The sequence below is a fragment of the Bombyx mandarina genome, chromosome 17, assembly GCF_030267445.1.
Source record: "Bombyx mandarina strain Sakado chromosome 17, ASM3026744v2".
Lineage (NCBI taxonomy): Eukaryota > Metazoa > Arthropoda > Insecta > Lepidoptera > Bombycidae > Bombyx > Bombyx mandarina.
Window position 1 is genome coordinate 15,418,206 of NC_143223.1, and position 13,550 is coordinate 15,431,755.

The following is a 13,550-nucleotide window of genomic DNA, read 5'->3' on the forward strand; positions in this document are numbered from 1 at the left end:
ACGGTTGCCTCACCCTTCAGATCAAACGCATTACTGGTTTTTTATTGCTGATGTTAACTGGTTACTGGAGCCCAAAAGCATCTACAACGTAAATGCACCACCCACCTTCAGATCTAAGTTCTAAGGTATCAGTATAGACAACGGCTGCTTCACCCTTCAAGCCGAAACGCATTACTGCTTCACGGCAGAAATAGGCAGCGGGGTGGTACCTACCCGCGCGGACTCACAAGAAGTCCTACCACCAGTAGTACCTGGCCACCATGGTAGCTTACCAACAAATTTTGCTTGCGAACGGAATATACGTTGACGTGATCACAAAAAACAAAAGCTTTTCTCGTCTATACAAACCTATTTCGTGATAATACTAAATTAACACATTAGTGGTTCACGGTAGAAATACGCAGGGCGGTGGTACCTACCCGTGCTTACTTACAAGACGTCCTACACCTAGCCTTACGAGCTGCCTGCGTCACACAAGTAGAAAAGCCTATTTGGTACGACCTCTATCTGAAATTTTAGTAACGTCAATCATACAAACATGCCGCTTTCTACTAAATGAACATCGAAAAAGTGGCTTAGGCCATATGACCGGGAATAATAAGACATGACAAAAACGGCCTTACGATCAAGAACAATGAAGACGTGGCTTCGGCCTTTAAAACTACCAAAATTCTCCAATTGTTACCAAGAACAAGACTTGGCTGTATGGATTAAAGTCCTTTGCCTTTCCCATTAGGGATAAATTAATATCATCATCATTTCTACTAAATGTCGATGTTTTGAATATTTCATAAACCCCTTTAAATATTTGTTCAAATTTGGATCGATGGACTTTATGGAAAATATTCTAATGTAGGAAGCGATGGAATGGATGGAAGGAACCCATGGCACTACCATTGTTTGTGAATGTACTGACTTGGACGTCTTTCCATCAGATGAATTATTCTTCTTCGAAAACAATATAATTGTAGACTATTGCCTCTAATATGCATATAGGCTTCAGAATCGGTTCAAAAACAACTAATGTTGACTATTTTTTAATATTAATCGTGTTTTGGTATGGAATAAAGTATATTTTCTCTCTCTGTCTCTTCTCTCTCTTCTTCAAGTAAAAAAAAATCCTTAACAATAAAAATCATTAAAAAATCTTTACTGACTTTTTATTTAACGTCGCAAATTCAATCCACATGGATCCAATTTATCATACCGAGCCTGACACTTTCAATCCTGCTAGATTCCTCGTTGAAAACGAGTATCAAATGAGGGAGTTCACTTTTATGCCTTTCAGTATTGGCCCTAGGATTTTTTTTGTAAGTAAATAATGATCTAATATCCTCTTATAGTTTTGTTCACGATTTATATTTCATAGTAGCTGACCCGGCAGACTTCGTAGTGCCTCAATCAATAAATAAAAGACACATCAAGGGGACACATCAAAGGAAAAATAAAATTGTTTGTTTTTATATAATTCCCAGATTTTTTATATTTTCTCACCTTTTAAACCTTCCCTGGACTTCCACGAATAATTCAAGACCAAAATTAGCGAAAATGGTTCAGCCGTTCTCAAGTTTTAGCGAGACTAACGAACAGCAATTCATTTTTATATATATAAGTAGAGATAACACCTCACACGTATAATTTATATCAGTCTAATTATTTTGCGTGTCTGTTCTCTGTCACAGGATGTTATTTCTTGATCTTTGCTCGCTCGAAGACACGTGTTAGCTACGCATTTACTGGCAAAAATTAAGACCAGCATTTTTGCTACGCTTGACAATGAGCACAAAATACTCGTATGTCTTATTCTTTGGGTCATCTGTGACGTTTTTGATGTTGTTTTGAGTTGAATCGACATTAATTATTCCAATGGTACCCAATGAAAGAAAATTTATAATACCTTCTAATGAAATTTAAGCCCCAAAGTAATACCAACCATTAATGCCTATTACTGATAAATAATAATGGCCATTCGACTAAGTCTCACTGGGTTATTAGGGAAAGCATAATTTCAACAACAACCTATATAGTACAGAGATATTTTAAGCCGTTGCTTTCTCGTTACTCAACTTATGTCAAAGTTTGCAAATGTTGCATATATTATTCATATATTTCATTCATTGTCATTCATATATTATTCATATAGTTAAATGTTCCATATATGACGATAGAGATGATTATAGAGGCTGGTTCCATGGTGTTTTTAAAATGATGACTTCAGCGTTGATGATGTCATTCTATACAATACACACACACACTTTACATTATATACGTGTAACTCCAATGGTTTTTGAGAGGCATCCCAAAATAGTTCGCAGATGGCAGATTTTTTCTTACTTGACACTTATCTTTTACACACTATATCTTTTACAGTCTATTTAAGTGTTATTCTGTTATATAACTTATATTATTGTTAAGTTTCATCAAAATCAAATGCAGTAGTTTTTTCGTGAAAACGTAACAAAGATACATCCATACATTCTTACAAACTTTCACGTTTATAATATTAATAGGATATGGTCTGTTCCATATGGAACGAATGATTGATTCACAGCAAAAACAAAAACCTTATTATGTGAAATTACTTTTCGAAAGAAAAAAAAACTTGCTTTTTTTAAAGAAAGGGATTCGCTCTGCTCTAAATAAATAAATTAATTTTGTATTATCTCGTTTTGAACTTCAAAGTAATGAAATTCATGAAAACTCAGAATCCCATTAAACTAATACAGCACGAGTTCAACCTTGAAGTTACAAGTGATACATGTGAAGTTTGAGAGGAGAAATTAGCACTGATATATTGTATTGTTTTATGGCTCTAGACAATGATAATATTACGTTAGCTCCTACAGCTTTCGCAATACGTTTCAATTTTACGGCCGTCTGGTGTAGTGGTAAGTGACATGGTCACTACACTACATAAGGGGGTCGCGGGTTCGAATCCCGCTAAGGGAAGATATTTTTATAATAAATATAAAATGTCTTTTCCGGGGTTATGGATGTATATTATTAAATATAATATGTATGTGTATAATAAAAATCTTAAATTTATTTCCGTTATCTGTTACCTGTAACACAAGTTCTTTACGAACTTAGCACGGGACCACTTAACGTGGCGTGATTGTTAGTAAATATTTATTTATTATTATTAATTATTTATTTCTTAAGATTTATTTAAAAACGGCAGTTGTTATATTAGTCCCCTGTAGGTGAAGGACACTCCCTCCTGTGATGGTTACGTCTACGGCATCGTGATGGTCACATAAAGCCGTCGACGCTTCGACGTCTCCGCCGATCGGGTGTTCTTGGAGTGAATTACGAGTCTGGTCTGTAGTGTTGACCGTGGAAACTCGTCGAGTCGTTTTGTGGGTGGGCCTTTAACATCTTTGGCCCTGGCCTTTACCATCTTCGACCGCCGAGTGTAACATTTTCCACGCGCCCCCTCAGACTCGGCAATTTAGTAGGAGGTTTGGCCTATGACCTGAAAAAAAAAAGATAAACACCTTTTTTATTGGAACTGAGTGTGAATTTGTTAATAAGAATCCGTCTCCATACTTTTAGACATTTAAGAATCTACACCTTCTCGAGAAGTGATCAAAAAGTAAGTATCATTAAAAATATATTTTGAAGCTTAAACTATAAGATTTTTAGAGATATTTTAATTGTTTTGTATCTTGTAGTCTGTATATATTATTTGTTATATCTAATGTTTACTGTATGCACTAGGTTTGTGTTCCTAATTCTTCTTTCCTTCTGCGGGCCTACTGGAAGAGATTTCAACATGAAATAAGCAGTGCCCTTGTACTCTGAATCCTTATTGTCGTGTTTCTTCTAACAGCTGTGTTTACAAAATATATTAAATAAATAAATAAAAATAAATAAGACTAACTTTAATTTCATTTTCTGATGGTATTCACGATGTCGTATTATCGGATAAAAATCCGTCATTAAGCTATGCCATTTCTAGACCATCCATTTTTATTCTTTACTAGCTGACCCGGCAGATTTCGTAGTGCCTCAATCGATAAATAAAAGACCTAAACTTTCGTATAAAATAAACTTGAAACAAACAAAAGGAATCCATCCGATGGGGGACACATCTAAGGAAAAACAAAATTGTTATTTTTATTTAATTCCGGACACTTTCATACTTATCTACCTTTTGAACCTTCTATGGACTTTAACAAATAATTCAAGACCAAAGTTAGCCAAATCGGTCCCGAGTTTTAGCGAGACTAACGAACAGCAATTCATTTATATATATATATAGATAGATAGATATCTAACATAAATTACTATAGTAATATTATAGGTTTTTATTTTAACTGCAACTAGGGAAAGAAGTAATTCGTATTTATTCGGTACTTATTTTTTATGTGTTAATAAATTTAAGGGGTTTATCGAAATCGAGTCAGAAATTGTTCTATGAGCAACAAACAAAATTATGGGTATCTTCTTTATAAATTTATCCTAAAATGATTTTGCACACAATCTTATGTTTGTACATCTGAGGAGATCTGAAGCGGTATAATGAATTTCGAACGTTCCCATATTTTCCTTTTGAATGAATAAATCTTTTCCGTTCTCAATGTTGTTTTCATTTTATTATTTAAATGTATGTACCATTTTAAGTACCATAACGTCCGTCTGGTATACTGGTAAGTGACATGGTCACTACACTAGGGGGTCGCGGGCTCGAATCCCGCCAAGGGAAGATATTTGTATGATAAATATAAATTATGTCCAGGGTTATGGATGTATATTAAATATATGTATTTGTATAATAAAAATCTTACATTTATTTCCGTTATCTGGTACCTGTAACACAAGTTCTTTACGAACTTATCACGGGACCAGTTAACGTGGCGTGATTGTTAGTAAAATATTTATATTATTTATATTTTCAGTGTATTTGTTCAGTATGCGCATATAAATAATTTGTAGCTTCAATTATCAATTAGCCATTCAATACAATTAGACAATTAATAGGTACAACACGTTCTAAACAATAAAGTATGTAGAATCATCATTAAATTGATTAATCACAGAACATTATTTACGTTGGATTATTGCAGCTTAAATCCCGTTATCTATTATTATTTTATCTATTACGTCTGTCCCCAGCTTCAAAGGACCAAAAAATAAAACAGAAAATCTTAACTCGGAAACGGCGGACGTAACAATTGTATTAAAAAAAGAAAGGATTTTTTGAACAATATTTCCGGTTCTTAATTTAAAAACAAAATTTATTAATTTCTTCGAAGTTGCCTTTTATAAACAAAACTCATTATTAAAATGTTCCTATGTTCATCATTGTTTCAATTACATTACATAATCTTACCGAGCATTAGACTCGAGGATTTTTACAAATGATCATAAAAAAAGACGTGTGGCACTCGGGGTCTGCCGCGGTAAAGCTATTGCAAAGCATTTTTTATCAACTTATACAAATTACAATTAGACAATAATAATTTCATATTAAAACAATAATAAAAATAAGACCACGCTATATTTATAAACATTAACAAAAGCAAAACATTAACTGTCCCCTTCACACTCTTAAGCTAAAGCGCGTGAGAGAGAGATGGGCAGACTTTTCATGATGCTCAAGCAGTGCGACGTCACGCCGCGCGCTTATTCACAATCACTACACCAGCGCAACGTGTGGATATGTTTAACGCGAGCTACATAGTAGGCGTAGTGGGGTGTCAGGTTAATTTCGTTACGGAATTTCTTGATTCAGTCGCCGCGCTCAAGGCCCGCGATAGAAGCTATGCAATAGCTTAAAAACGTTATTTATATAACTACAAGCGAAAACAGACACAATATCTACTACACTAAACTAGTACTAGTTTAACCAGTAATTAAAGGTGAGATTACTATCTAAAGTTAAATGTTTACAGCTAAAGTGGTTATGGCAGAACTAGGGAAGTTGGGTTCTGTCTTTGCCGACTGAAATTTAAAGTTTTTTTTTTGTTTCACTAAGGGAAACGCATTATATTTCACACCGTTAATCCTCCTTGCGTCGTATTCCTCACTGCTGAGGGTCATGACCACCCTTTTGTATCACCTTCGCACGCACGATTCTTCTCCATCTATTCTTGTTTCTGGCGGTGTGGAGGGCGTTATGATATGTGGAATCAAGAACGGTGCGGATCTGGTCGGACCAACGTATAGGGCTGCGCCCCCGAGGTCTTTTCCCATCTACCTTACCGGTCACGATGAGCCTCACGAGATTGCTACCATCCTTCCGCGAAATGTATTCAACAACTCGGTTAAAACACTCGGATGAACTTGAAATAACTCACTACCCTTACTTACTCTCTTACTGCCTACCAGGAGTGATATTTGTAAAAATCCTTTCTTACAGCTCATTATCATTCTCCTGCCCTTCTCTGTCACTTGAGGTCGGCGCAACATGTTTTCTCCTTCCATACTACTCTATCATATACCATTTCTTCGCTCACTCCCCTCTTACCCATATCGTCTTTCACGCAATCCATCCATTTCTTCTTAGGTCTACCTCTTTCTCTATATCCTTCCACATTCATAGTTAACACTCTCTTACCAACCTCATTTACATTTCGTCCCATCACATGTCCATACCATCCCAAACGCGCACCTCTCAGCTTCTCTGTCACAGGTGCCACTTTCAGACTTCCTCTAACATATTCATTCCGTATTCTATCCATTCTCGTTACTCCACACATCCATCGCAACATTCGCATCTCTGCTGCATACAATCTGCATGCAATACAAATGCAATTACTTACAAGCTGCCAATATTTCACGTCTTTATTATCGAAAGTCTTAACTCAGTTGATGACCTCATTAAGTAGAAGTAAATATTAGCATATATACACACATACATTATATAGGTATATCTTCTTTCATCGCGGAAGTCGTCTGTGAAGCAAAAGTAAATACATATTTTAATACTGGCGTCGCATCGCTTCTTACAAGTGTACCGGGTAGCAACATATCCATTACATATCAGTTAACATTTTGGCTAAAACATTATTAACACAACACTCCGTGCTCGAGAGCGGATCGAATATGGCTACTCCTGTGACGGTATCTGAGAAAAATGTGAATACGCTTAAATGTGTGAACTGTAACATAGTTATTAGTGAACTATTGTCATTTGTCCAAAATAAGATCACAGTGATTGATAATGAAAGTTTAATTCGGATCAGTTCATCTGCTTTTTCTGAAGAGGAGGTGGAAAGTGCTAAAGAATTGCTTTTTAGTTCCCTAAAAAGCTCGCTAAAAAGTACTCAGAAGAAGATTTCTAGGCGCAAAGAGGGGAAAAAGCAAAGGAATCTTGAAGATATAATATGTGTTTTCAAAGTGACCGAACCCGACACAATACCAATATTTGTAGCGCGTGACTTGCAAAAATTACCGCCCGTAACATTTGATCATGTAGATGTTACTAAATTGCTAAAAGACTTGATAATTATGCGTGCTGATATTAATGGCATTAAAGAAAATTACGCAACAATAAAGCAATTAGATGAGCTAAAAAATAATATGGAATCATACAGGTCAACAACTCCATATTTAAACTGTAATATAAATACGAAAAAAAGGGGGTATGTACAAAATAGTGTAGAGGCTGTTTTATCGCCGGCCGGTAACAAAGTGACGACAAGCCCGAACCTGGAACGTGCTGAGTCATTTAAGAATTTAACTCCCTTTCCTGCACAAACTAAGACAGATCAGGCAAGTACGCTTGCTCCCAATAACTCAATGTCGATGGAACGTGAAATATGCGCACAAATGTCAGAATCATCGGACTGTCAACATATAGTTCATAATGACAGAATACAAAACCATATAACCTCAAAGTCAAAGGAGCCCACTATGGCTGATATAGTAAGACACGGCAAATTTATACTGAGAGATAATCCAAACGATGAATGGATTTCTGTACAAAAACGTAGGTACAGAAACCGTTTTGAGGGAAAAACTGGGAAAGCTGTGACGAAACTAAACGAGAAATTTAAAGCGGCCGAAATCAAAATCCCTTTGTTTATCTCTAACGTAAACAAAGAGACCACTGAAGATGATATCTGCCAATATATTAAATTTAAAACATCTGAAGCTGTTTCATTGGAAAAAATCATAATGAAAAAGGAAAGATCCTATAATGCATTTAAAGTTTTAGTGAACAAAAACAAATTAGAAATGTTTTTGAACGACGAGATGTGGCCCGATGGAATTACATTTAGACGTTTTATCCATTTTAGGGGTAGAAAAAAAGAAGGAGAAAACGTTTCTCAAAGCGGTGAGTTAACAATATAAATGGATAGTACTGCAAAAGTGAATATAATTACATTTAACTGCAAAAATGTGAAAAGGTCGTTGAATTGTGTACGTACATTGTGCAAGACGGCTGACATTATATTGCTACAAGAAACTTGGCTATATCCCCATGACTTATCTTTTCTTGAAAATATACATGAAGAATTCAGTTATACTGGGAAGTCCTCAGTCGACACATCAGCCGGTATTTGTAAAGGCAGACCCTATGGAGGCCTTGCCATATTATGGAGAAAAAGTGCATTTAATTATGTATCTGTAGTGAAAATTCAGAGTAATCGAATATGTGCAGTAAAAATATTAGTTAGTAATCGATCATTTATGGTTATTAATATGTATATGCCAACAGACTGCAGTGAAAATTTACCAATGTTTACACAATGTCTTGGTGAAATGTATTCTCTAATAACAAATTGTAATATTGAAACAGTATTTGTGTTGGGGGACTTCAACGCACATCCTGGTGAGTCTTTTTGCGATGAGCTTATTGGTTTTTGTACTGAGCAAGAATTAATATTTGCAGACATAGAGTATCTTGGTGCATTGTCACAAACTTATACTTTTATTAGTGACTCACATGGGTGCAAGCGTTGGCTTGATCACTGTCTTGTTACACAGTCTGCGTCTAATGCAATCCTGGATATTGAGATTATTTATGATTCATTCTGGTCAGACCACTTTCCATTAAAAATTATGTGTGATATAAATGTTATACGAGAGAAAAGGTGTGATATTAAAGTTGCTTGTAATGGGATACGTTGGGGAGAAAGAAATATAAATGAAATAAATAAATATTTAGATTTATGTAATAGTGAATTGAAGAACCTAGACTTCTTAAATGATTTTGAATTATGTGCAGATAAATTTTGTGATAATCTACACCATAGAAGTTTGTTAGATAAAATATATAAAAAAATTGTAAATATATTAAGTAATGCTGCCTGTAATAGTAAAGTACTGGGAGGTATTATAGGAAAAAATAGAGGTATAAAGGGTTGGAATAAACATGTAAAAGAATTTCATAAACAAGCAAGGATTAAGTTTAAATTATGGATGTGGTATGGGCAACCTAGCTGTGGCCCTATTTTTGAGGACATGAGAATAGCTCGTAAAATCTTTAAATCTAGACTAAAATGGTGCATTAAAAACCAAGAAAAAATTGAAATGGACATTTTGGCTTCTCTTCATTCAAAAAAAAGTTTCTCATCATTTTGGAAGAGTACTAAAAAATTTGATAAATCACCAAGTCTTCCAGTTAGCGTGGAGGGTGAGAGTGACTACATTGGAATAGCAAATATATTTAAAGATCATTTTAAAGTAATTTCTCCATTAAAGACAGCATCGTTGAGGAATGGTGCTGAGTTCTGTCAATCAGGTTTGCCAGTTCATTTTACATGTAAAGAAATAAAAACTGTGATAAAGGGTATGAAAAGAGGCAAGTCTCCTGGTAATGATGGACTCAGCATTGAGCATCTCCAGAATTCTGGTGTTCACCTGCCGAGAGTTTTGACTATGTTGTTCAATTTGTTTGTAGGGCATTCTCACTTACCAAGGGAGATGTTGGACACAATAGTTGTACCTATTGTAAAAAACAGGACAGGAGACATAGCGGACAAGGGAAATTATAGACCAATTTCACTGGCAACCGTCATAGCCAAGGTGTTTGACAGCGTGCTTGACTCACATCTCAGTGGATACACTAAACTGCATGATACACAGTTTGGATTTTGTGCTGGGCTATCTACTGAGAGTGCCATTTTTGCACTGAAGCATGCTGTCAAATACTACACTGATAGGAAAACACCAGTGTATGCCTGTTTCCTGGACTTATCAAAAGCCTTTGACCTTGTTTCCTATAATATCTTGTGGGAAAAGCTACTGGGAGAGGGTGTACCTCCTTCATTAGTAAATATATTATGTTTGTGGTATGAGAAGCAGAGGAACTTTGTACGGTGGTCCAACGTACTGTCGGACCCTTACAAACTAGAATGTGGTGTAAGGCAGGGTGGTTTGACCTCCCCGAGGCTCTTTAATATCTATGTAAATAAGCTACTTGAGGAGCTCAGTAGCACACATGTTGGTTGTCATATAGATGATTTGTGTCTTAATAACATTAGCTATGCGGATGACATGGTGCTGCTGAGCCCATCAATATGTGGGTTAAGAAAGTTGCTTTCCATATGTGAATCCTATGCTGAGGATCATGGCTTAAAGTATAACCCTAGTAAAAGTGAGCTGTTGGTGTTCAGAGGTGTAAACAAAAGTCCACCTCATGTCCCGCCTCTAATGCTCGGTGGCTTACCTGTACAAAGAGTAACACAGTTCAAATATCTAGGGCATATTGTAACTGAGGAATTAAAAGATGATATGGACATGGAAAGGGAACGCAGGGCATTGGCTGTCAGAGGGAATGTAGTGGCACAAAGATTTGCAGGTTGTTCAGTGCCGGTCAAAATTACCCTCTTCAAGGCTTACTGCCAAACCTTTTACACAAGCGGTCTTTGGGCTACTCATACCCAAAAAACGGATAATGCCCTGCGCATACAATATAATAATGCCTTCAGGGCGTTGTTGAGGCTTCCACCTTATTGTAGTGCATCAGGCATGTTCGCCGATGCGCACACGGATGACTACTTCGCGATAATGCGCAAAAAGGTGGCATCCATTATGCGTAGAGTAGGAGGAAGCACCAACAACGTCTTGAGGGTACTAGCTGAAAGACTGGATGGCCCGACCCTGGGTAGGTTCATCAAGTTGCATGTTCTACATGCTGCTTGATGGGGCTGCCAGGGACGGAGTTGATTGATTTATTTAAATACTAACATAGTTCGTAAGTTATTTGTAATACTAACACAATATGAGACCTTTGTCTTGAAATAAAAGTTTTTTATTTTTATTTTATTTTTTATTTTTATTATCTTCTCACTGATACAATTAGTCGTCTAATTTTAATATAAAAAGCCACATTTCGAATACAAATATAAATCTCTGTGTTTTCACTGATATTACAATCGTTTAGCGGGTTTTTATCGCGTTTTAAGAACACATTTCAACACGCGCCGCCTACCTCCGTGTTTGCATTATTAAACTGTCTGACAGGATATTAAAATGTTGTATTTAATTAAACCTTACTGTTTTCGGTTAACCAAGGAGAAAATTAATTAACTGCTTTATTTAAATAGAACGGCGAACGAGGGTGCTAACTGGACTTTTTTTAACAATACGATCCCATCATCCCAAATCCCAAATCAAATCCGCAAAATTATAATTTGCGTAATTACCACCAGTAATAGGACCTCTTGTGAGTCCGCACGGGTAGTTACCACCACTCCGCCTATTTCTGCCGTGAAGCAGTAATGCGTTTCGGTTTGAAGGTTGGGGTAGCCGCTGTAACTATACTGAGACCTTAGAACTTATATCTCAATGGTGGATGGCGCATTTACGATATAGATGTAAGTATATGGGCTTCAGTAACCATTTAACATCAGGTGGGCTATGAGCCCACCCATCTAAGGAATAAAAAATAAAAACAAATCTTTACCGTTAAGGAATCCAGTTATAATTTAATACTAAGTTTAAAGTTGTCTCTCTTAATCCTTTAGTATATACGTTGAGATTAGAAATTACATTGCTCCTTGTTCTCCGCGAGCAAGAATTCTTTGAAGAGGAATATATAGAAGTTTAACGAAATATAAAGAGGAATTTCTGAAATGCATTATGTAACTCTAAACACGCATAGTAAAAATCATTACACCTGTTTCCTTTTTATATATATATATATATATATATATATATATATATATATATATATATATATATGCAATATATATATATATATATGGCAGAGGAAAAAGTGCCAAAAGTGTTACAGGATATATATATATATATATCATATTCGCTTAACCATTTTATTTTACTCGTATATTCAGCACTGTTATTACTAGTTTTAAGATACTCCTGTAAAAAGACTTTCCACGAGACAGGCAGTGCCTAGTGTGGAGAGTTTTTAGCAAACTGTTATGTGTAAATGTTTTCAAGGTTAATAAATAAATTATTATTATTATTATTATTAATTTAAATGCAAATGCAATGAGCAACAAAACATATTTTAATAACGATGATAATGTAACTTATTTTAATGGCGTCCCGGCACCCCGCAGACCATAAATCCGCTCTGTCGCCGTTCCTACGTAATCTGTTGCTATTATTATGGATACCCCCCGGGGGTGCAGCGTGAAGATAAATCGTTATAGATTAGGTTATAAATTGGTGGAGCCGAAACCTTATTTTCAGTGGAGCAGCTTCAAATGCACGGATTTTAGTGTTGAAACGTTTCGCTCGATACATTATTGTGTAGCATGCAAAAGACCGTTTCGGAAAAATAATCCGGTATAAATTTAATACCAGAAAATAGTATTCGTTTACTTCGAAATTAAGCCGAAATATTTATTTATTTAAATAATAAACTTTTTTAATTTTATTTTAAATCATGATATTAATTTATTTAATAATAAACTTGATGTAAAATTTACATTGGTGAACTTAATGCCTTAGGTATTCTCTACCAGTCAACCAAAGGTAGTGCAGAGTGGATAGTGGTAGGTGCAATGAATTTTATATTAAGTTACAAAAAGTATATACATAAATACATACATACACACATACATACATACATACATACATACATACATACATACATACACACACACATACATACATACACACATACATATATGTTGGAGTATTTCCACTTTCGGGTGGCGACATGGTAAGCGGGCGGTCTTCGTAAGTCAATAAAACCAGAAATGAACTCAGAGCGTATATCACGCAGGAGCGTTCCGTCCGACACGGCGACTCGCTCGCTTCTGAGCTCGAGAGTTTTTTTTTTTTTTTTCCCCTACCTATGCTGATAGCCTTGAGAGGCTATTTCAGCTTCGCCCTAACGTTAGTAGGTGAGCTCGCGGGGCTCAACCGGAGAGTTACTAACACTGACCCTAGCAAGAGCAGTGCTTCGCAGAATTTACCACCGGATCGGAAACGCGACCCACTGAGAAGATCCGGCGAGAAACTCAGTGGGCTGTGTCTATGGGTTAGTTCGCTCGTCGAGCCCTTTGTCGCAAGCGACGGGTTCGACGAGGATGGTGACCGGTGCTTGTGGTGCCTAAAAGCACCGTTAATGGATCAGGAGGATCCGTAATGACGTGCTTTGGGCGACGTCGACGGTTTACCAT